Genomic DNA, 21,847 nt, shown 5'->3' with positions numbered 1-21,847 from the left:
AACGGCAGCCTTCGGGCCTCTGGGGCGCTCGGAGGGGCAGAGCTCATGGGGCTTGCCCATTCCCTGCCGGGATCTGAGCATGCCCTGCATGCCTGTGTGGGAGGAGACGCACGGCTCCTACGCGTCTGACCAGCCCTCGGTGGCTCCACGGTGCCAGTCGGCTTTGGGAGACGGGGAAAGGGAGGGCCAAGCCTCCGGGCACTGGCTCCTCTACAGCCCGGCCACGGATTGCTGTTTCTTTTGGCCCATTCTGATGATTTTTACAGGCCGTGCATGTGATAAGTTGTCCTTTCCAATTTTGTTGGGCTTGGGCTGTTAAAGGAGCTTGTATTCCCCGAGCAGGGAGCTTGTGAGAGGGCTCGAGTCCTGGGTGGCAGGGCGATGTCAGTTTGGGAGGCGGTCCTGGGCATGGGTGGGGGGAGCATCGCATTTACTGAGCACTTTCTTGGTGCGCGCCAGGCACGGGGCGGACGCTCAGCAGCAGCCCTTTGCCAGGAACTGGGTGCTGCTCTGAGCGGCACTTCCAGCCTCTATCCCTGGGATGGTTCCGGGGGGCGGCCATCTGGTCGGAGGACAGGGCCAAAGGCCTGGCCGAAGCTGCTTTGGTATAACGCTTTTCATTAAGCTGAGAGAAATGTCACTTGGCTGCGTCAGCGTGTGAGGGCGGGTGCCAAGGGAGATTATGGGGGAACAGAGCCTCCCGGGCCATGCTTGGCGCTGCTGCTGGGAACTGCCAGCCGCGTTTGGCGGGAGAGGGCGGCAGGGAGGCTTGGAGCAATATAGTAGCAGACCCCGGGTCAGCAGCCAGCGAGCTGTGGAGCAGGGACTCGACCCCAAGTCCTCCTGCAGCCAGAGTCGGGTTTAACTGCTGCCGCGCTGGCACTGGGAAGTGGGAGCTGAGCCGAGGCCTGGAGCCCGTGGCACTGTGGGGGCTTCGGGAAGCTCCCCGGTGGCACAGGACCCGAGGTGACCGTGGAGGGTCATCTTTGGCTCCTCAGACCAAAAGATGCAGGGATGAGTAGAGCAGGGCGAGCGCCTGCTCTTTAGCAGGAGGAGTGCAGAGGGCAGGCAGTGTGGGGGCCCGGCCGAGCCGGATGCAGGCTTTTCGCTGTGCCCCCCCCCCCCCGCTTTGCCCCAGCTCTGGGAGTGTGACGGAGAAGCCCAGTAAAGAAGCACGGTGCTCCAGGTGTGCTCTGTGCCCCCCCCGCCCCCCGGCTCTGGGAGTGTGATGGAGAAGCCCAGTAAAGAAGCACGGTGCTCCGGGTGTGCTCTCTGCCCCCCCCTGCCCCCCACTTTGCCCCGGCTCTGGGAGTGTGATGGAGAAGCCCAGTAAAGAAGCACGGTGCTCCGGGTGTGCTCTGTGCCCCCCCTGCCCCCCGCCCCCCGGCTCTGGGAGTGTGACGGAGAAGCCCAGTAAAGAAGCACGGTGCTCCGGGTGTGCTCTGTGCCCCCTGCCCCCCGGCTCTGGGAGTATGACGGAGAAGCCCCGTAAAGAAGCACGGTGCTCCGGGTGTGCTCTGTGCTCCCCCCTGCCCCCCCGGCTCTGGGAGTGTGATGGAGAAGCCCAGTAAAGAAGCACGATGCTCCGGGTGTGCTCTGTGCTCCCCCCTGCCCCCCCGGCTCTGGGAGTGTGACGGAGAAGCCCAGTAAAGAAGCATGGTGCTCCGGGTGTGCTCTGTGCCCCCCCCACTTTGCCCCGACTCTGGGAGTGTGACAGAGAAGCCCAGTAAAGACGCACGGTGCTCCGGGTGTGCTCCCGCCCTGCCCCCCGCTTTGCCCGGCTCTGGGAGTGTGATGGAGAAGCCCAGTAAAGATGCACGGTGCTCCGGGTGTGCTCCCCCCCCCGCCCCCCGCTTTGCCCGGCTCTGGGAGTGTGATGGAGAAGCCCAGTAAAGACGCACGGTGCTCCGGGTGTGCTCCCCCCCCCGCCCCCCGCTTTGCCCGGCTCTGGGAGTGTGATGGAGAAGCCCAGTAAAGAAGCACGGTGCTCCGGGTGTGCTCCCCCCCGCCCCCACTTTGCCCCGGCTCTGGGAGTGTGACGGAGAAGACCAGTAAAGACGCACGGTGATCCGGGTGTGCTCTGTGCCCCCTCCCGGCCCCCCCACTTTGCCCCGGCTCTGGGAGTGTGACGGAGAAGCCCAGTAAAGAAGCACGGTGCTCCTGGTGTGCTCTGTGCTCCCCAGCCTGTGTGAACTCTGTGGCCACCGCCCCCAGGATCAACCTGGCCTGCTCTGTCTGTGTCCTTAAGTTGGTGGCCTGGAGGTGATGGAGGGCCTGGCCTGGCCTGGCGGGGTGGGGGGCGGGGAGCAGAATGACCGGCTCACAGCATTAGTCTCCGGCCTGGCCGGGGCGTCCATGGAGGAGGGCGCCCGGCCCACTCTCGCCTCCCGCTGGCCAGTCTGGGGCGGCTGGTAGCAGGGCCCGGGAAGGAGCACTTCACTCAGCGCCCGGGTGTGGGGGTACCTAGTCGGCACGGGGTTGGAAAGCACTTTCCAGTGGACTCGGATGCTTCTTGTCCATTACGGGTGGGGGGTGGGGTGGGGGGGGAGAGTACTTATAAGGGAGCAATTATGGAAGTTGTCTGTGAAGGTCCCACAGAGGTCCCAAGGTCAAAGGCTATCCCAGGCCAGCCAGGGGGCATAGGTGAGTGGGTAGGCTGACACGAGTGGGTAGGCTGACACAGGCTGCTGTGAACTGCCACACAGATCCTGTCGCAAGGGCACCTGTCCCTCAGAGCCAGCTGACTGTGTCAGGGTGCCTGAGCCCAGAATGACCACATTCCCGGCATTTTTAAAAGAAAACCCAGAAGCTTGATCGGGCAGTGGCGCAGTGGATAGAGCGTCGGACTGGGACGTGGAGGACCCAGGTTCGAGACCCCAAGGTCACCGGCTTGAGCGCGGGCTCATCTGGTCTGAGCAAAGCTCACCAGCCTGAGCCCAAGGTTGCTGGCTTGAGTAAGGGGTCACTCGGTCTGGTCTAGCCCCCCCACCCCCCCAGTCAAGGCACATATGAGAAAACAGTCAAGGAACAACTAAGGTGTCACAACAAAAAGTTGATGCTTCTCATCTCTGTCCCTTCCTGCCTGTCTGTCCTTATCTGTTCCTCTCTTTGTCTCACTGTCTCTGTCACACACAAAAAGAGAACCCAGAAAGCTGAATTTTCCTACAAAATCATTAGATTAAAAAAATACAAACACACACAATGCATATCTTTTTAAAACGGCTTTATTGAAATGTAACGTACATATCATAGAATTTGTCCATTGACTCTGTATAACTAAGTGGATTTTAGCTCATTCAGAGATAAGATACATTCTACAGCTGCCCTGGTCCACCCAGGACGTTTTCATGACCTCGAAAATAAGTCCTGTTCCTCTTGCGTGTCATTCCCCATTTGTTCGTCACCCCCAGCCCCAAGTGACCGCCAATCTGTTTTCTGTCTGTAACTTTGCCTGCTCTATGTTTCTTATAAGTGGAGTCATAGATTGTATACTCTGTTGCCTCGCTCCTGTCGTTCAACCTGCAACATTGTAAAGGTGTATCCATGTATACTCTGGTGCCTCGCTCCTGTCGTTCAACCTGCAACATTGTAAAGGTGTATCCATGTATACTCTGTTGCCTCGCTCCTGTCGTTCAACCTGCAACATTGTAAAGGTGTATCCATGTATACTCTGGTGCCTCGCTCCTGTCGTTTAACCTGCAACATTGTAAAGGTGTATCCATGTATACTCTGGTGCCTCGCTCCTGTTGTTTAACCTGCAACATTGTAAAGGTGTATCCATGTATACTCTGTTGCCTAGCTCCTGTTGTTTAACCTGCAACATTGTAAAGGTGTATCCATGTATATACTCTGTTGCCTAGCTCCTGTTGTTTAACCTGCAACATTGTAAAGGTGTATCCATGCCGGTCACTTGTATTGGGCCTCCCTCTTTACGGCTGCACAGTATTTCACTGCTTGGCTCTGCCACGCCTTGTTTATCCATTCCTCTGTTGATGGGCATGTGGGGCTGTTGCCTCCTTTTGGCCTCTGCGAACTGTGCTGCTGTGGACTTCCGTGTGCATGATCTTGTTTGGGCTCTTGTTTCCAGCTCTGGGAGGCACAGACCCAGGAGTGGAATTGCCGGGTTGTGTGGTAATTCTGGGTTTCACTTTTGGAGGAGCCGGCGGGCTGTTTCTCAGGTGGGCGTGCACCCTTCTTCAGTGCCCCGGGCAAGTCCCAGTGTGCCCGTTTCTCCCCTCCCCGTGGACACTGGGCGCTCTCCTTCCCTTCCTAGTTCTGGTTCCAGCCTTCCTATGTGAAGTGGTATGTTGTTTTGAAAAATGGTATTCAGGCCAAAGTTCTTCTGTCAGCTGGTTCCGGCCTGGCCTCCAGTTAGGAGTTTGCTCAGTGTGGCTTTCCTGAGGGGCCACTGGCTAGCCGCCCCGCCCCCGAGCCCAGCACGGAGGCCCCTCTTCCCTTCGATGCTGCCTCTTTCTTTCCTCAAAACCTCTGGGACGAGGTCACTTGGTGGCTGGCACCAGCATGACCGTGGGCCCAGCAACATGTGCGGGGGTCTCAGGGAACCAGCCCGGCCACACTGAGCAGGGAGCTGTCGACTCACAGTCTCCGCCCCCTCCCCCTTCTCCAGGCTCAATTTCAGGACAGGTTGGGCTTCCTTCCAGCATGGATGCTCTGGACCGAGCCGGGATGCAGCAGGAGGAGGGTCTGGAGATGCGAAGCAGTGAGTTTGTTAACAAGTGCTCATTTCCAGTGCCCGGGCAGGTGAGCCAGGTTTCCTTCCGGCGTGGTGACAGACGCACCTGTGGTTGGAGAGAAGCACCCGAGACAGTCAGTTGTCTGTGATGGCCCGGCAGCCCGAGACTGCCCGGTGTGATCGGGGCATTCGTCCTTTCTGCCACGTGACCGGCCTCATTGTCCTGGTTCATGGGGCCGGCGTTCCCCGTTGATGAGCTGCTCCCAGGAGCCAGGGCCTCCTTCTCGTGCGTTTCACACGCAGACACTGCGGCACGGAGAAGCTTGTGACCCGCTGCGAGGTAGCCTGGCCAGGAAGGGGCAGGGATTCCCGGGGTGGGCGCCCGGGCAGCCCGTGCGGGGTGGGGGGGGGAGCACGTGAGCTGGAAGTGGCCGTCCTGCCCGTGGGAACGTTGGTCCAGTCTCTGTGTGTCGGAGGGGACTCACAGGCCCGGTGAGCGGTCAGCTCTGTGCCCAGGACCCTCCTGGGCCAGGCGGCCTGGTCTGTATCCCGGAGGGAAGGAGGGTACATGTTTTGAAGGCCCTGCCCTCGTTTCCCGTCTTCAGAGGCCAGGCCTGGTAAACCACGTGGACCGGGCGCTCTGCAGGGACTCCTGCCGGCCCCCCCCCAGGCCCCTGCCGTCACTGGGTGTCAGGCGTGTGTGCCGTGTGCAGGGGGAGGCTGGCATCGGGACCACAGGTTGGTGGGAGATTGGAGCAGCATCTGGGTACCAGGGGTCCTGGGGGCTCGAGGCAGGTGCCGGGAGCCTGGTTCTGGGTAAGGAGTCGGGAGACGGAGGGCGGTCAGCGGCCCACTCCTGACAAAGGCATGCCCCCCTCAGCCCCGCGGCCCCCGGGGTCGGGGAGTGCCGCAGATGGAGCCTGGCCCCTCCGACGAGCTGTCCAGCCTGAGCTGTCCAGCCTGAGCTGTCCAGCCTGAGCTGTCCGGCCTGCACTCCTGGGCCTCCTAGGGCCGCCCCCCACCGCCCATGTGTCCTTAGGGCACCTGTTTATTGTTTCAGCCACTTCCCAGAAACTCCACAGCAGCCTTGTTCTCCGGCACCGCTGCCGGTCACCTTTCTCCCGGCCCCTTGTCCAGCCCCACATGGGTGTGAACAAACCTTTTACCTGCATGAAGTCTGGGGCAATGCTGGGGGGGGCTCCCTGTAGCCCCCGTTAAGCCCGACCTTCAGGTGAGCCCTGCGCCCGCCCAGCTGGCTGTCTCCGTAGCTGCCCATGTCGCCAGGCGGGCGGCGTTCCTTTCCTAACCCACCCTCCCTCAGGTCCCACACTTGGGCCGCGCTTAGTTTCGGGCTCCAGCGATGGATGATGCGGTGACGGCCATCTCTGGGTGTGGTGGTCTTCCTCTCCTTTGGAGTTTTTCTTTTTTTTGTTTGTATTTTCCCGAAATGAGAAGCAGGGAGGCAGACAGACAGACTCCCGCATGTGCCTGACCGGGATCCACCCGGCATGCCCACTAGGGGGCGATGCTCTGCCCATCTGGGGCATCACTCTGTTGCAACTGGAGTCATTCTAGTGCCTGAGGCGGAGGCCATAGAGCCATCCTCAGTGCCCGGGCCAACTTTGCTCCAATGGAGCCCTGGCTGCGGGAGGGGAAGAAAGAGACAGAGAGGAAGGAGGGGGGAGGGGTGGAGAAGCAGATGGGCACTTCTCCTGTGTGCCCTGGCCGGGAATCGAACCTGGAACTTCCACACGCAGGGCCAGTGTTCTACTGCTGAGCCAACCAGCCAGGGCCTCCTTTGGAGTTTTTCTTCAGGGCTCCCGGCACCTTTCTATTTCTCTCTTTCAGTCGTGAAATCGAGCTGGGGAGACTGTCCCCATCCCCTTTCTGCCCTCCTCCCCCCACCCCGGGTTCCTCACTTCACTTCTGTCCTGAGCAATTGTCTGCCTGCCTCTTCAGCGAGGCTGTCTCGGCCCCTGTCCCGGTGACACCACGACACTGCGGCCAGGCCAGAAGCTGCCTGGGTGCTGGGGGCTCTGCCTGCCTCATCAGCGAGGCTGTCTCGGCCCCTGTCCCGGTGACACCACGACACTGTGGCCAGCGCCAGAAGCTGCCCAGGTGCTCGGGGCTCTGGCTGGCCCAGCTGTGCTGTCCACCTCTTGTGCTTGAGCCCCCAGCCCAGTCATTTTCCTCCACGAGGACCAGGGGACATTTTAAAGGAGCAGAAAAGTCCTAAATAGACGTAGATTTTCCCAGCATTTTAAAGACTTATGAAATGCGTTTTTATATGGGGCCAGCTGGGGAGTTTCTCATTAGCTCTGCTGGGGCATCTGTGGGGAATTGAGCTAAGTGGAGCCAGGCAGGCTGGGTAGGAGGATGCGGTGGCCCTGAGCTCACCGGGGGAGCGTGGCAGGCATGCGCCAGCCGGTCGGCACGGCGGACCCCCGGCCAGGCCGGCCAGGGGCTGCGCCTTTGTTAGAGCGGCCTCTCCCAGCACGGGAGGCCTCAGAAACCTTCAGGGGGTGACTGGAGCCAGGAGGGGGCCACTCTGTTACCATGGTGAGCAGTCCACGAGGTAGGGCATCTGTGCCCTGTGTGCACATGGGGGTCTGTGTGCATACGTGTGTGTGCGTGTGTGTGCGCACGTGTGTGTGCGTGTGTGTGTGCATACGTGTGTGTGCGTGTGTGTGTGTGCACGTGCGTGTGTGCACCCAGGTGCCACAGTCCTGACTCGTTCCCCTGGGGGCCCCGGGGCCTTTGCACCTCTCTGTGAGCATCCTGGGCCCCTGGGGCTGACTTGGACCAGTTTTCTGAGGGGGATGTGGCGTTTACTATCTACCCTTTCCTCTGGCTCTGGACCAGCCCAGGGCCCTGCTGGGCCATACTCATGTCACTTCCTCTGTGTCACGCCTGCCATGCCCACATGTGCACGGGGTGCTGGTGCCCAGGGCGTGTGTGAGGCAGCGTGGGCTGTGTCTGTCTCCCGACTCCTTTTCCCTCCTCTCTGGCCAGGCCAGTGGCTTCACGCCTGCAGAGCAGGGCCGGCCTGCTGCTATTCGCCTCTGTGCGAGGACTTGGGGCTTCCTCAGAGTCCTTGGGGACACGGGGTCGCTTGTCTCGTGCCCACAGCCAGTGCCCAGCAGCCGCTCTGCCATCATAGTGCCCTTGCTCTTCAGAGGTGGTTGCCTGCTCCCAGCCCTCGGACTCAGGTCCGTGCACCCCAGCAAGCCCGGTGTCCCGCTGATCCCCCTTCTCTCCTGGGGCAGTTAGGCTTTCCACGGGTGACAGTGAAGGGGGAAGGCTGGCCCTCCGTTCTCCGAGCTTGAGTGTCCCCTGAGGACAGGACAGAGTCCCCGTGGTGTCGGCCCCTCCCTAAGGCCTGAGGACCCCACTGGGGACTGGTGAAGTCAGCAGTTCTTTGGTGACTTGAAGCCTGTCTGTAGACCAGGGCCACAGTCGGGCATGCATGTGGGTGTGGGTGTGATGTGACTTTGGGGAGATCTACCTGTGTTGTCCAGGTGTGGTTTATACCAAATCTGCTCCAGCCTAGATGTTCATGCAACTCTGGGGATCTTGTTAAAGTGAGAATTCTGACTTCGCAGGTCTGGGTGGGACCTGAGACTCTGCATTTCTTCCGAGATCAGACGAGATTGGGCGCGTTCAGGGTGGTATGGCCGTAGACAAGACTCTGCATTTCTAAGCAGCTCCAGAATGGTGCTGGTGCTGCTGGTCCACGCTGAGCCCTGAGCAGCGAGGACGGAAAGGGTTGGATGCGTTAAGCCCTCTTGCCTGCTCCCATTGGCCTTCATCTGTCTCACACCTCTGCCTGTGGAGTTCATCCTTACAAGCTCAGACTAATTGACACCTCCTCCAGGAAGTGTTCCATGATAGTCCTGCCATATTATTGTGCTTTCCTTGTGCCCCTGAGCCTCAGGACTTGCCCTGATCCTAGTTCTCCCTGCCCTCTGCTTGGTTACGACCTTCCTTCTCTACGGGCCCAGATCCCCTGTTGCTCTGCTTGCTCCTTCAGGCAGTGACTGTGGAGGATTTTCTGTGCTTCTTCCAGAGCCTGGCCCTGGCTTGGTACCTGGCAGGTGCGTGGCACGTGTTTGCCAACGTGGGGAGCTTCACCTCTGCCTCTTTGTCGGTATTTGCCCTCAGCAGTCTGGGGCCAGCTCTTTGTTCACTTTGCGCAGGGCAAGAATTAGTTTTGAGGGTGAGATACTTTCTAGCTGTGTGACTTTGTGAGACTTACCTAACCTCTCTGTGCTTCCTTCTCTGAGATAGGTAGACTCATCCTGCTCTCCCGGGTCCACTGTGAGGACTCTAGGAGGGAATCCCCGTGGGAGAGTCTGAGCCTCCCGGGGTGGTGCCTGGTGCCCTGTGTTTTTATTCTCACCATTGACTGAGGGAGCTGTGCAGCGACAGAGGAGGGTCAGAGGGGCCCCCTCTCTTCCATCCCCCCCGCCTCCTCTGTCGTGACGGGCGGTCTCCGGGCATTGCCGCAGCGGGCAGGGCACTCTCATCTTCACCTTCTCACACGGTGGGTGTGGACTGAGTCCTCAGGGGCCCACCCTCACTCAGGCTGACCCTGCTTGGTGGGGTGGGGCTCATTTCCCAAGTGGGAAAGGCCAGGGTGGGGCTGGTGGACAGTGTCTGCTCAGAAAGGCAAAGGCTCCGAGGCTGTCATATGATCAGGCTCCTTCCAAGGGGCTTAACGCACAGATGTGCCCAGGAGGAAATGGCCAAGGTCAGCCCTATCATATTGCCTGCTGGTCCTGGCTTCCTGGGCGGGCGCTCTGCAGGGCCCAGCTCCTGGGCTGGGTAGGGTCAGTCTGTGGCAGCCTAGAGGGCTTAGTTAGGCTGTTGTCATCTCAGGTGACATTACCTTAACATCCTTGCGTGTGGGACAGGTCCGGGTGTGCGCGCGCACGTGCGCACACGCCCACCCCCACACACGCACGCGCACACACACTGACGTGTATTAGGCCGAACCTGGCGAACGGGTGCCCTTAGTCTGCTCACACTGCTCATCCTTTTTCCTTTGTTGCGGTTGATCGCTTTAACTGATAGCTGCGGGCCATACATGGTAGAAGTTAGCACAGCACACTGCTACTGAGTCCAGTAAATAAGGTACGTTTCTGCTTGTGCTCCTCTAGTTCTCAGGACTGGATGCTCTGCAAACCCTGCAGGCTCGTGCAGGAAGGGCAGCGCCCGCTTTGCTCACTGTTGTATCCTCAACAACTAGCTATTATTACCAGCAACCGCAATAACAATAAAGAAAAAATGACCGTCTCGTGCACGTTAGCCGGTGCCAGGCGGGGCTGTGCACCTGACGTGCTCGCTGTCATTGACGGCTCCTGAGCCACAGGTGGGAGGAAGCGTTGTTCCCCTCTCCCAGGTGAGCAGTTACGCTCAGAGAGGTTGAGAGACGGGCGCAGGGTTTCACAGCTGGGATTGCACCGTGGGCCGGAGGAGGGATTTGAACTTGGGTTGGGTGAGTCTGAGTCTAGGGCCCACTCTGTCATTGCCAATTCACAGTGCCCAGGCCTCGGCGGAGAAGTAATGTGTCCTTGTGGGATGGCATAGAGGAGGAGGTGCCAAGAGCCCTAACGAGGTTGTTATGGTGACACATCATTAGTGAGAGGCCACCAGGGTCAGTGTGGGAGCGAATGGCTGATCACGGGCACAAGCCCGAGAGTGCCCTCCAACAGTGACATGTAAACTGAGAAGCCACTGTATGTGCATGCACCTGCACGCACAACACACACGTGCTTGCTCACAGACATGAGCACATGTGCCCACACATTGCTGTGCACTCAGTCACACATATACGCATGCATACATGCAACACACACAGAGACTCACATCCACTCACTGCCCGGAACACGCACACTCGCTCTGTGCACATAGGCACTCATCCGTCTGTTCCTCCATACCTCACACATGCACACACATGCACCAACATGCAGCGCATGCATGCACAAACAAGTGTGCGCTCGGGTGCACACACTCATGCATATGCCGTTGGCCCTCTGTACCTGTGCGTTTCACACCATCATTCGACCAACTGCAGATGGAAACATTCAGGAAGAAAGAAATCTCAGAAAGTTCCAAAAAAGCGATACCTGAATTTGCCACACAGCACACATGACGCTGAGCCTGCGAGAGGGAAGGGGTGTGTGGGCACGCCCTGCTTTCGCCTCCGTGCAGATACAGGGTTCCCTGCCAGTGCTGCCCGTCTTGTACAAGGGCTTGAGTGTCGCCGGTTCTGGTATTCTGCACACCAGCCCCCGGCTGATCCTGAGGGGGGACTGTGTGAGTGCTCACTGGGCCCACACAGACACAGCGCACCTATGCACACACGTACAAATGTGTGCACGCACCCCACATGCCCTCGGCACCCCTGGGCTTGCAAGGAAGGAGGAGAAGCCTCGTTCTGGGATGCCTGGCCACCACAAGGGGCACCGGGGACCGTGCTCCCCCCGGGCGGCTGTCCACGACTGTCCAGCTTGTCTCCTTGCTCTCTGCTGTCTCTGCTTCCTTTGTTGGTCCCTCAGGTCTGTAGACATTCTTTCCTTCCAAAGATTCGCACCCCTGCTGCTGGACCCAGCGCTGGGCTGACCAGGTGAGACGTAGACCCCAGTGTCCGTCTGTCTGCTCGCCTGCCCGGCCAGCTCTGGCCCAGAGGCACCCCGACCCCCGACTTGGACGCGCCTTCATTTCCACCCTGCACCTGCCCCTTTAAGAGCCCATGGGCCCGGTGGGCCTGTCCTCGGTGTCAGGCTGGGGGAGGCTGGACAGCTGTGGCCGGGGGAAGCTTTGTTAGCTCCCAGGGGCCTCTGGGAGCCCGAGCGATGCCGGGGAAGCTGGAACAAAGGCCGACAATGGCCTCTTTCCCTCCTGGGCGGCCTCTGCGCGGGGCCCGCATGGGCGGCCTCTGGGGGCCCTGTTATTTCCTGTGCTGGCTGCGGGGCTCCTGGCCAGCCGCAAACGGGCAGGAAGCAGGCTGGGCATCCCCTCCCCACCCGCCGGGTTGGCCCTCACAGGCCGGAGGAGCCGCTGCTGTGAGCCGGGCCAGCGCGGTGGGCCTGCCCGGCTCCTCCGTCCTCTGCTGCAGGCCGGCCCGCCTGCCGCCACGGCCGGTCCTGCTCAGGTCTGCCCGGCTTCCTGGGGCTGGGGACCCCGTCCCCGCCGACTGCTCCTCCCCGCACACCCCGCACACTCCCCGCGTCTGTGCTGTGGGCCCGACTTCCACCCCCTCAGCCTTTGTGGCCAGAGTGCCTGACCCACAGAGCGGAGGCCGCAGCCGGGCAGGGAGCAAGCAGTGCGTCGGTTATTAATGAATGCATCCGGGATTCTGCTAGAAGCAGGCTTAGCTCCGGTCTTAGCGTGACATCGAAGGTTAAGGTTAAGGTTAGGTTTACCGAGCCCCAAAAGACTAGAAGGACAAGACTGGGAACATGGGTTCTGAAGTAAACGGACGTTTGTTTTAGTCCTGGATTCACCACCCACTCCGGGTGTCACCGCGTTCTCAGGCACCTCCCTGTGCCCCACGAGGGCTGCAAGGACACAGCGGCGTCCTGCCCTCCCGGTTTCCCGTCCTAGCGTGGGAGCCGGCGAGCACGCAGCCACGCCCCCCGCTTGTCAGCTGAGAGGTTGGACGTGACCAAGTGGGGCACCGCAGCCCCACCTGGTGACATCGTCGTGAGGATAAGCGAGAGTGTAGATGGCGTGTTCAGCACAGCACCTGGCACAGAGCATGCACCCAGTAAACGCCAGCCCTGGTGTGGTTATGAATGGAACGAGATGAGGTGGCCCCATGATGTCACCAACCGGGCAGCTAAAATAATCGATGGAAACAACTAATTATGGCAGAAGCCTACGGTGAGGGGTACAATGCTGGTGAGCTTCCTGGCAACCTAGGTGAAAAGAGAGATAGGGTGGAGGGCAGAGTGGCCGCCTCCGGGGCTCGAGGGCCCGGGACACAACGTCGGTCCCTGGCGTGAAGTGCTGAGGAAGCTACTGGACGTGACCTCACTCATCATTGAACAGACAGCGAGCTGTGTCTCAGGGACGGGTTGGCACACGACGCTGAAACATTTCTCTTAGACTGACCCTGAAAACACGCTCAGGCCTCCATGCACAGCACAGCGGTGGGGGACGCGCAGCGCGGCGTGGACGGATCTGGGCAGAGACGAGGCCGCCGCGGCTGGCTGCCCCCTGGACCAGCTGCCCTGGGTGCCGTCCTCGTTGGTGCCATTTAAATGCAGTCAAGTGCATTTGTTTCAGGCAGAGCCCCGAAGAGCCCTCGGTGCGCCAGGGGTCACCGTGAGTCTTGGGGAGCGGCGCTCTTCAAATGTGTTTGGCCTCAGAAAGGACCCCCTCTTCTGGAGGACCCCCTATCCCCCCCAAGCCATGGAGACCCTGGAGCATAGTTTGGGAAGCTGCTTCCACCCTTATGTTTTGGGGCTCAGCAGCTTGGGAGACAGCTCGTCCACCATGTCCCTTCTCTGCCCAGACTGTCATCTGGTGCCATCAGCTGGTTGGGCCCGAGGGTTTTCCTTCAGCAGGGCCCACCCCCTTTTTCTCATTTTACAAGATTATTGCATTTACTCATTTTATCTGAGGGCAAGCCAGCCCCCAGGAGGGGCTGAGTCAGGCACACGGAGGCTCAGAAATGGTAAGAGGACGCGGACGGACCTCAGCTCACGCCCCCAGCCCGCTCACCCTCTCCTCGCTCTGAGCCTATGTGTGAAGGGTGGGTGTCCCGTGCCTGAGCCCCTGCCGTCCCCTCCCTTCCCCCGGCTGGCAGGCCTGACCCTGGCCACCGGCCCCTGTGTCTGGCGGGCGCCCTGTGGAGTTTCCATGGTGAGCCCTCCTGTGGGGGCCCCTGGGTGGGACTTTCCATCTGGGTGGAAACCCGACCCACAGGCCCGGCAGGAGGAAATGCCTTCCCCAAATGTGGAGAGACAAAGAGAGAGAGGCCGCCAGGCTGGGAGTCCAGCCAGAGCCCCTGACTCCTGCAAAACCCCGGAGCCGGGGACCCCCAGGGACCTGGGGCCGCGCCACCGCCACCGAGGGCCCAGCCCTCAGGGAAGGCCGGGGCCTGGGCAGGGCCACCGCTCCACACTGTGGCCGGCTCTGGGGCTGACTGCCCGGGGCCCTGCCACTCGGGCCGGTGTCTGTGACCGTTGGCAGCGTGTCCCTGCAGAGACCAGGGTCAGCCGGGTGGTCAGTGGCTGGTCAGGATTCAAACTCAGTCCTCCCTGTCACTCGGTCCCTGTACCTCCCCGCGAGCAGCCATTGCCACAGGTGTCACCTCGGGGGCTCCCTGAAGCTGCCCCTTGACCACCGGTGTCGTTATCACTCCAGCTTCCCACGGGCAGGAATCGAGCCTCAGAGAGGCACGGGGTCTGGCCCAGCGTCACACAGCAAGGCAGAGCCCGCCCTGCCTCGCTGACGGTGTGCACGCAGTCGCTGGTCGTCACCTGCTCCTCTCACTGCTCCCCCTCCAGGTGCGCCCCCCCCCAGGGCAAGCACAGTGGGGGGAGGCTGCTACCGGCCATCCATCGGGGCTGCCTGAGTGAGCCCGAGAGACAGGGGACCACCCGCTCCCTCAGGTGGTGGCCTCCGTGGCCCCTGACGGGACAGGTGGGGGGAGGCAGCTACCGGCCATCCATCGGGGCTGCCCGAGTGAGCCCGAGAGACAGGGGGCCACCTGCTCCCTCAGATGGTGGCCTCTGTGTCCTCTGACGGGACAGGTGGGGGGAGGCTGCCACCGGCCATCCATCGGGGCTGCCCGAGTGAGCCCGAGAGACAGGGGACCACCCGCTCCCTCAGGTGGTGACCTCCGTGGCCCCTGACGGGACAGGTGGCTGTGACTGTGTCTTAAGACATGTGCCCTGATCCCTCAGAAGAGCCAAGCCGCTCACAGTGTGTGTCCCCCCAGGCATGACAGCGCTGACTCAGGACAGGTTACATTCTGCTTCGTTGGCTAAATTCAGACACTGGCACCCCCTTCCGCCCTCTTCCACCCCGTCAGGGACCCCACTGCCCAGGGTACTGGGGATGGGCCTGCGTCTAAGCCGCAGGTTTGGGAGGGAATCGCAGGACCGTGAAGGGTGGAGCATGGACCCGTGTGCAGGGATGGGGTGGGGTGGGTGCTGATTGTTCCCATAGAAGGTGTCATTCCTGCCCCCCCCCACCACGCACAGCCGGTTCCTGGGGCCCGACTGGCTGAGAGAGTCATGCCCAGGCTGGGGCGGGGTTGCCCTGTAAGGAGCTGGTCTGGTGGGGGGGGCCAGTCACCAGTCTGCTCCTCCACTCCCGGCCCCTGGCTCTTCAGCTGGCCAGCACCCTCCGGCCCTGGCCTGGGTGAAGGGACGGTGGGGCCTGGGTGCCCTAGCCTCCCGCCGCGGGGGGCAGTGTCCTTGACCTCCTCTCTGCAGCACCATGGCCTTGGGGGTCAGGTCAAGGTCTGAGCTGGTAGCTGGAAGGCAGACAAAGGGGCAGCCTGGGGACTGCTGAACTGCGGGAGCACTGGGCTGTGAGTCCAGAGCCCCGTGCTCCCGGCCGGGCTCCGCAGCTGACCCGACTCGGGGCCACCAGTAGCCTTGGGTGTGTGTGTGGGGGGTCATGGTGCCCCGAGGCAGGGTAGTCCTCATGGAGGGTCTCACTGGGGCATTTTTCTGGGAGAGTTGAGACTGGGGTAGGAGACGCCACAGGTCCCCGCAATGGTCTCTTATAAGAGTCTCTCCCTATGTCCCCTGTCCTCGTTCTGACCCCCTGCCTTCGCTTGGGCTGTGTCCCCTGTCCTCGCTCGGACGCCCCCTCCCCTCTGCCATCTCCTACCCAAAGCTGCACCTCCTGCAAGCCCAGCCCCACGCCTGCCCCCTGTGACGCCTGCACACACGTGCCTCCTGTGACGCCCGCACACGCGTGTCTCCTGTGACGCCCGCACACGCGCGCCCCCTGTGACGCCCGCACACGCGCGCCCCCTGTGACGCCCGCACACGCGCGCCCCCTGTGACGCCCGCACACGCGCGCCCCCTGTGACGCCCGCACACGCGCGCCCCCTGTGACGCCCGCACACGCGCGCCCCCTGTGACGCCCGCACACGCCTGCCCCCTGTGACGCCCGCACACGCGCGTCTCCTGTGACGCCCGCACACGCCTGCCCCCTGTGACGCCCGCACACGCGCGTCTCCTGTGACGCCCGCACACGCCTGCCCCCTGTGACGCCCGCACACGCGCGTCTCCTGTGACGCCCGCACACGCCTGCCCCCTGTGACGCCCGCACACGCGCGTCTCCTGTGACGCCCGCACACGCCTGCCCCCTGTGACGCCCGCACACGCGCGCCCCCTGTGACGCCCGCACACGCGCGCCCCCTGTGACGCCCGCACACGCGCGCCCCCTGTGACGCCCGCACACGCGCGCCTCCTGTGACGCCCGCACACGCGCGCCCCCTGTGACGCCCGCACACGCGCGCCTCCTGTGACGCCCGCACACGCCTGCCCCCTGTGACGCCCGCACACGCGTGCCTCCTGTGACGCCCGCACACGCCTGCCCCCTGTGACGCCCGCACACGCGCGCCCCCTGTGACGCCCGCACACGCGCGCCCCCTGTGACGCCCGCACACGCGCGCCCCCTGTGACGCCCGCACACGCGCGCCCCCTGTGACGCCCGCACACGCGCGCCTCCTGTGACGCCCGCACACGCCTGCCCCCTGTGACGCCCGCACACGCGCGTCTCCTGTGACGCCCGCACACGCCTGCCCCCTGTGACGCCTGCACACGCGCGTCTCCTGTGACGCCTGCACACGCCTGCCCCCTGTGACGCCTGCACACGCGCGTCTCCTGTGACGCCCGCACACGCGCGTCTCCTGTGACGCCTGCACACGCCTGCCCCCTGTGACGCCTGCACACGCGCGTCTCCTGTGACGCCTGCACACGCCTGCCCCCTGTGACGCCTGCACACGCGCGTCTCCTGTGACGCCTGCACACGCGCGCCTCCTGTGACGCCTGCACACGCGCGTCTCCTGTGACGCCCGCACACGCGCGCCTCCTGTGACGCCCGCACACGCGCGCCTCCTGTGACGCCTGCACACGCCTGCCCCCTGTGACGCCTGCACACGCCTGCCCCCTGTGACGCCTGCACACGCGCGCGTCTCCTGTGACGCCTGCACACGCGCGCCTCCTGTGACGCCTGCACACGCGCGCGTCTCCTGTGACGCCTGCACACGCGCGCCCCCTGTGACGCCTGCACACGCGCGTCTCCTGTGACGCCTGCACACGCGCGTCTCCTGTGACGCCTGCACACGCGTGCTCTCTCCAGGAGCTCCCGTCCTGGCCTTGGGGTAGGAAGTCTGTGAAGGACCACGTGCTGGCTTGTCCCCTTCCCTTACCTGCTCAGGGGCTCCACCTCTACTGCCGCTATGAGCCTCTCTCTCCTGCCCTCTCTAGCCATCCAGCTTGGGGCTGTGCTTTATTCAGTGGTGGACAATTCCTCAGAATGTATATGACCAGGAAGTTCTACTGAATATCTACCCTCCTTCTCGGTTGCTGCTGGATGAACCTCAGTGCTAGTGGTGCAGGGCCTTGTCTTGACGGCCAGTGTCGGCTATGAGCCTCAGTCGCCACTGGCAAGATCCCGACAGGCTTGGTTCTGTCAGTCACAAATGCTGTTGAGCACCTACTAAGTGCGGACACCGCTCTAGGGGGTGAACAGGGTCAGCAAAGTCTCTGCGTGCCGTCTAGTGTGTGGGGGGAGATGATGCCCAACAAAGTAAACGGATAAATATGTTTCCATTGGGACGTGGCCAGCAGGGTGGTCAGTGAGGGAGTGATGGGGTGGTGGGCAGGAGAGGGTCGTCTGGGCGGGTGGTCGGAGGAGGCAGCAGGGAGGGTGGGAGCCATGCAGGGGTGAGCAGCGTCCCTGGGGACAGAGGGAGGGATGTCCTTGGCTGGGCTACGTTGACGCAGAGCAGAGGGGCAGGAGGTGAGGGTAGGGGAGCCGGCAGCCGCTCCCAGGGGGCCTCGAGTCCTAGTGGGCACTGTGGGTTTGCTCCCGAGTTGAGGGGAAGCTGGAAGAGTGGGGGAAGGGAGGGATCTCTGTAACAGTGTGCACCCAAGGGTGACGCTGGCCCATGCCCTCCCCCGGGGGAGAGATGGTGGGGGCTGGGGCTGAGGTCAGAAGAGGTCGGGTCAAGAATTTCTTTGGGAGAGGAGGTAGGTCCAGCAGATGGGATGTTGGGGTTGCGAAGAGGAGGGGAACCAGCTGGCTCCGAGCGGCTGGGTGGCTAGGGGCGCCCCTCGTGCGGTGGGGGTCCTGGGAGGAGCCCGTCTGGTGCGGGTGGTGGCTGCGAGGCTCAAGAGTTAGGCTTGGGCTGTGAGATGCCTCTTAGGTGTTGAATGTGCACTTGAACGATGGTCCTGTGATCTGGCGTAGGGTGGGACTTAGGGATTGTTTGGATGTCGTGTGTGTAGACACACGCTCAGAGCTGGACGGATGTCCCCACCCCCCACCCCCAAGCCAGTGCACCCAGACAGAACAAAGCAGTTTAGGTCCAGGGAGGTATCGGCACTTAAGTCAGGAAGAGGACAGATTGCGGAGACAGCTGGGTAGTCAGGGAGGTAGGAGGACGCTCAGGAGAAGTCGGGTCACCAAAACCCAGTGAAGAAAGCCATTCAGGAAGGAGAGGGGTCACTGAGTAGGTTCAGAGCTTTCCAAAGGTGGGGTGCTGTCACCTTCCTGGGACCAGCTCTTCGTCTATATAGACAATCAAGTTGTTTGAGCTTTATGCGAACGGGGGTGGGGGGGAGATCAGTCCAGCTCCTGTTCACTGTTCACTCTCACACTCAGCAGGAGCTGGAGCTGCTTAAACAGCCTTAGCTGGAAACATTCTGGGGCGAGAAGAGATGGGGTTCAGGGGTTAATGAAGTGAACTCTCGTCTGCCGGCCGGCCCATCCGGGGGCGCCTGCACCGAGCCCCCCTTCCTGTCTCCTGCTGGGGAACGGCACCTGCGGCTGGCCGGACCAGGGTGGCGTCCGGGAGCCGCGGACTGTCCACGGAGGAGTCCAGCTGTGAGGGAGCCCTCGGCACAGAGATTGCCAGCCTGGCCCAGCCCAGAGCCAGCCCGAGGAAGTGGGCCAGCCGTACCCCCGTGCAGGATTAAAGGGACGTGTAATGGATTAAAGATCAAAAATGTTAATTAAGAAATGGTCTTTTCTAATAAGATGCCTTCAAGGGCACGGGACCAGAAAGGAGGGGGTTTCGCGTTTTGGCAACACGGTTTCTGTTGTAATGAAATTGGTTTGCAGGCAGCGGGGAGGACCCGACGTAAGTCTCCTTTTAAAGACGTCTCCGTCCAAATTAATTAGCGGTGGAGGACGCACGGCTGAGCGTCAGTCTGGCAGGCGCGCGCAGCGGCTCGGCGGGAAGGCCGCGTGGACTTCGGAGATCCCCATCTGCGTCCTGGTGCCCGCCGGAATGTCGTGGCCGAGGGCACGTTTTGGGGGCTTTCGTGGGGTCTGACTGCTTCTCGGGTGGAGGGATGAGGCCTGCTTGGAAGCTAGGCCTGACTCCATGGGAACTTGCTGTGTGACTTTAGGCTGTTCCTGCCCCTTTCTGGTCATTCTTCTGTCCTGCTGTCTTCCCTTTTTTTTTTTTTTTTTTTTAAATCAGTTGTGGGTGACAACCCACCCTCCCCTCTCTGCCTCGTCTGTTGGGTCAAATAAATGGAATAGATATTAGCGTGTTGAGTGTCCTGGGCCCTCCAGGGTGTGCAAAACCTCATTTCCCAAGAAGCCAAGGGAAGGGAAGTCGTTCCGAGCCTGGGGCTCGCTCTGAGGGCCCGGGACCTGCGGAAGGCCTGGAGGACCCGTGCCGCTGCCGCCGGGGCGGGGTTTGCGCGGTCTGACCGCAGCGGGCGCCCCTCCCGCCAGCCCGGGCCTTCCGCTGGCAGTGACGCGGGGGCTGCGAGAGACGACGGGAGAGGGGGCTCTTCCTGCCCTCGCTCTCTGCTGGGGGTCCTGCAGCCTGCCGCTTCTGGCTCGCACCTTGGACTTGACAACGGCTGCGAAACTTGCTCATTATTATTATTATCTTTTAATATAAAACAACTCTCATTTTATGTCATGATTCCCCTTGGATCGAATTTTTGTCACATGACTACCATGAAAAGACCTGCTTTGTTTTTTTTTTGTTTTTTGTTTTGGTGCAGATGCCTGCTGCTACCTTTTCTTAGCACGTTCCCTATTTTCCATTAAAATGAAAAAAAAATAATAATAACTGTGGCAAAATGCAGATACTACAAACTTTATATCTTGACCTTTTTCCAAGTGTACACTTCAGTGACGTGAGGACACGCCCACGGGTGTGCAGCCGCTGCCGCTGTCACCTCCAGAGCTTTCCCGTCTTCCCAAACCGAAACTCTGTCCCCGTTAGACACGCCCCCCCAGCCCCCCTCCCCCCATCCCTGTCCACCTCCGTTCTACTTTCTGCCTCTCGACCGGACTCCTCCGGGGACCTCATAGAGGGGCATCATGCGGCATTAGTCATGCTGGGTCTGGTTTATCTCCCTCAGTGTGATATTGTTGAGGTTCATGCGTGTCGTAGCGTGTTCTGGTTTATCTCCCTTACTGTGATATTGTTGAGGTTCATGTGTGTCGTAGCGTGTTCTGGTTTATCTCCCTTAGTGTGATATTGTTGAGGTTCATGCGTGTCGTAGCGTGTTCTGGTTTATCTCCCTTAGTGTGATATTGTTGAGGTTCATGCGTGTCGTAGCGTGTTCTGGTTTATCTCCCTTAGTGTGATATTGTTGAGGTTCATGCGTGTCGTAGTGTGTTCTGGTTTATCTCCCTCAGTGTGATATTGTTGAGGTTCATGCGTGTCGTAGCGTGTTCTGGTTTATCTCCCTTACTGTGATATTGTTGAGGTTCATTTGTGTCGTAGCGTGTTCTGGTTTATCTCCCTTAGTGTGATATTGTTGAGGTTCATGCATGTTGTAGCGTGTTCTGGTTTATCTCCCTTAGTGTGATATTGTTGAGGTTCATGCGTGTTGTAGCGTGTTCTGGTTTATCTCCCTTAGTGTGATATTGTTGAGGTTCATGCGTGTTGTAGCGTGTTCTGGTTTATCTCATAGCGTGTTCTGGTTTATCTCCCTTAGTGTGATATTGTTGAGGTTCATCCGTGTCATAGCGTGTTCTGGTTTATGTCCCTTAGTGTGATATTGTTGAGGTTCATGCGTGTCGTAGCGTGTGTCAGGATGTCCTTCCTTTCAAGGGCTGCATAGTATTCCGCCGCACAGAGGGACCACACCTGGTTTGCCCGTCGCCTGTCGCTGGGCAGTGGGGTTGCTCCGTGCATCGAGGAACCAGTCCGCTGGGTTCCCCGGTGGCTGCTCCGTTCCTCAACACCCTCACACGGAGCTCTGTCCGCTGGTGGCTGAGAAATTGCTTGCAAGGTGTGGTTTTTTTTTTTTTCTTGTCGCAGCTGGATAGAGGAGACTGGTGGCCAGTGGCCGAGGCTGGCCAGGGTCTCTGAAGCAGGCTGTGAGGAGGCTCCCTCAATGTAGCCGAGAGCCCAGGCCAGCCCTCCTGGCTTTGGCTGAAAGCCGGACCCAGCCTCCCTCCTGCCGCAGTGCGACCATCAGAGCAGGGGACCCACAGACACAGCCCCTTCCCACCTCCCTCCTGCCCCTGAGCTGCAGGCCGTCTCTGGCCCCAGTGCCACTGGGAGGAGAGAGGGAGGAAGCTGTCTGCTCAGTGACGTTGGCTTGCCAGACGTGGAAATGGAGACCAGCACCAGATAAATGGTGGAACAGGAGTCGTGGGCTGAGCTGGTCTGTGGTCACTGCCCTCAGTCAGTGGCACAGATGGGGACAAAAAGGGATGGTATTGAACCTGACCTTTAAGAAAGCAAAAGTGGAAGGAAGAACATGAACACACCAATGAAGACAAATGACCCACTGCCACACTCAAGGCTCCCGTGAAGCTCGTAGACGTCCCCTTTGTCGAAGACGCCAGACACAAGGACAACACACTGTCTGTGTGTCTATTCACGTGACGTTCAGAATCAGTGGCTGGTGCCTGGTGACAGGAACCAGGCAGTGGAGGCAGGGGCAGCTGTGGCCCGCCAGAGCGGGAATGTCT

The 21,847-nt window shown here is 60.9% G+C and overlaps 1 protein-coding gene across 2 annotated transcripts in view; it reads left to right on the top strand.

The window, feature by feature from the left end:
- Positions 1-21,847, top strand: part of ZNF423 (zinc finger protein 423) — a 310,193-nt gene that overhangs the window by 59,474 nt on the left and 228,872 nt on the right. The window lies entirely within an intron of this gene.

Source organism: Saccopteryx bilineata, chromosome 9 (assembly GCF_036850765.1).
Source record: "Saccopteryx bilineata isolate mSacBil1 chromosome 9, mSacBil1_pri_phased_curated, whole genome shotgun sequence".
NCBI lineage: Eukaryota > Metazoa > Chordata > Mammalia > Chiroptera > Emballonuridae > Saccopteryx > Saccopteryx bilineata.
The sequence above is the reverse complement of the archived record's forward strand: the minus strand, read 5'-3'. Positions and strand labels throughout refer to the sequence as shown.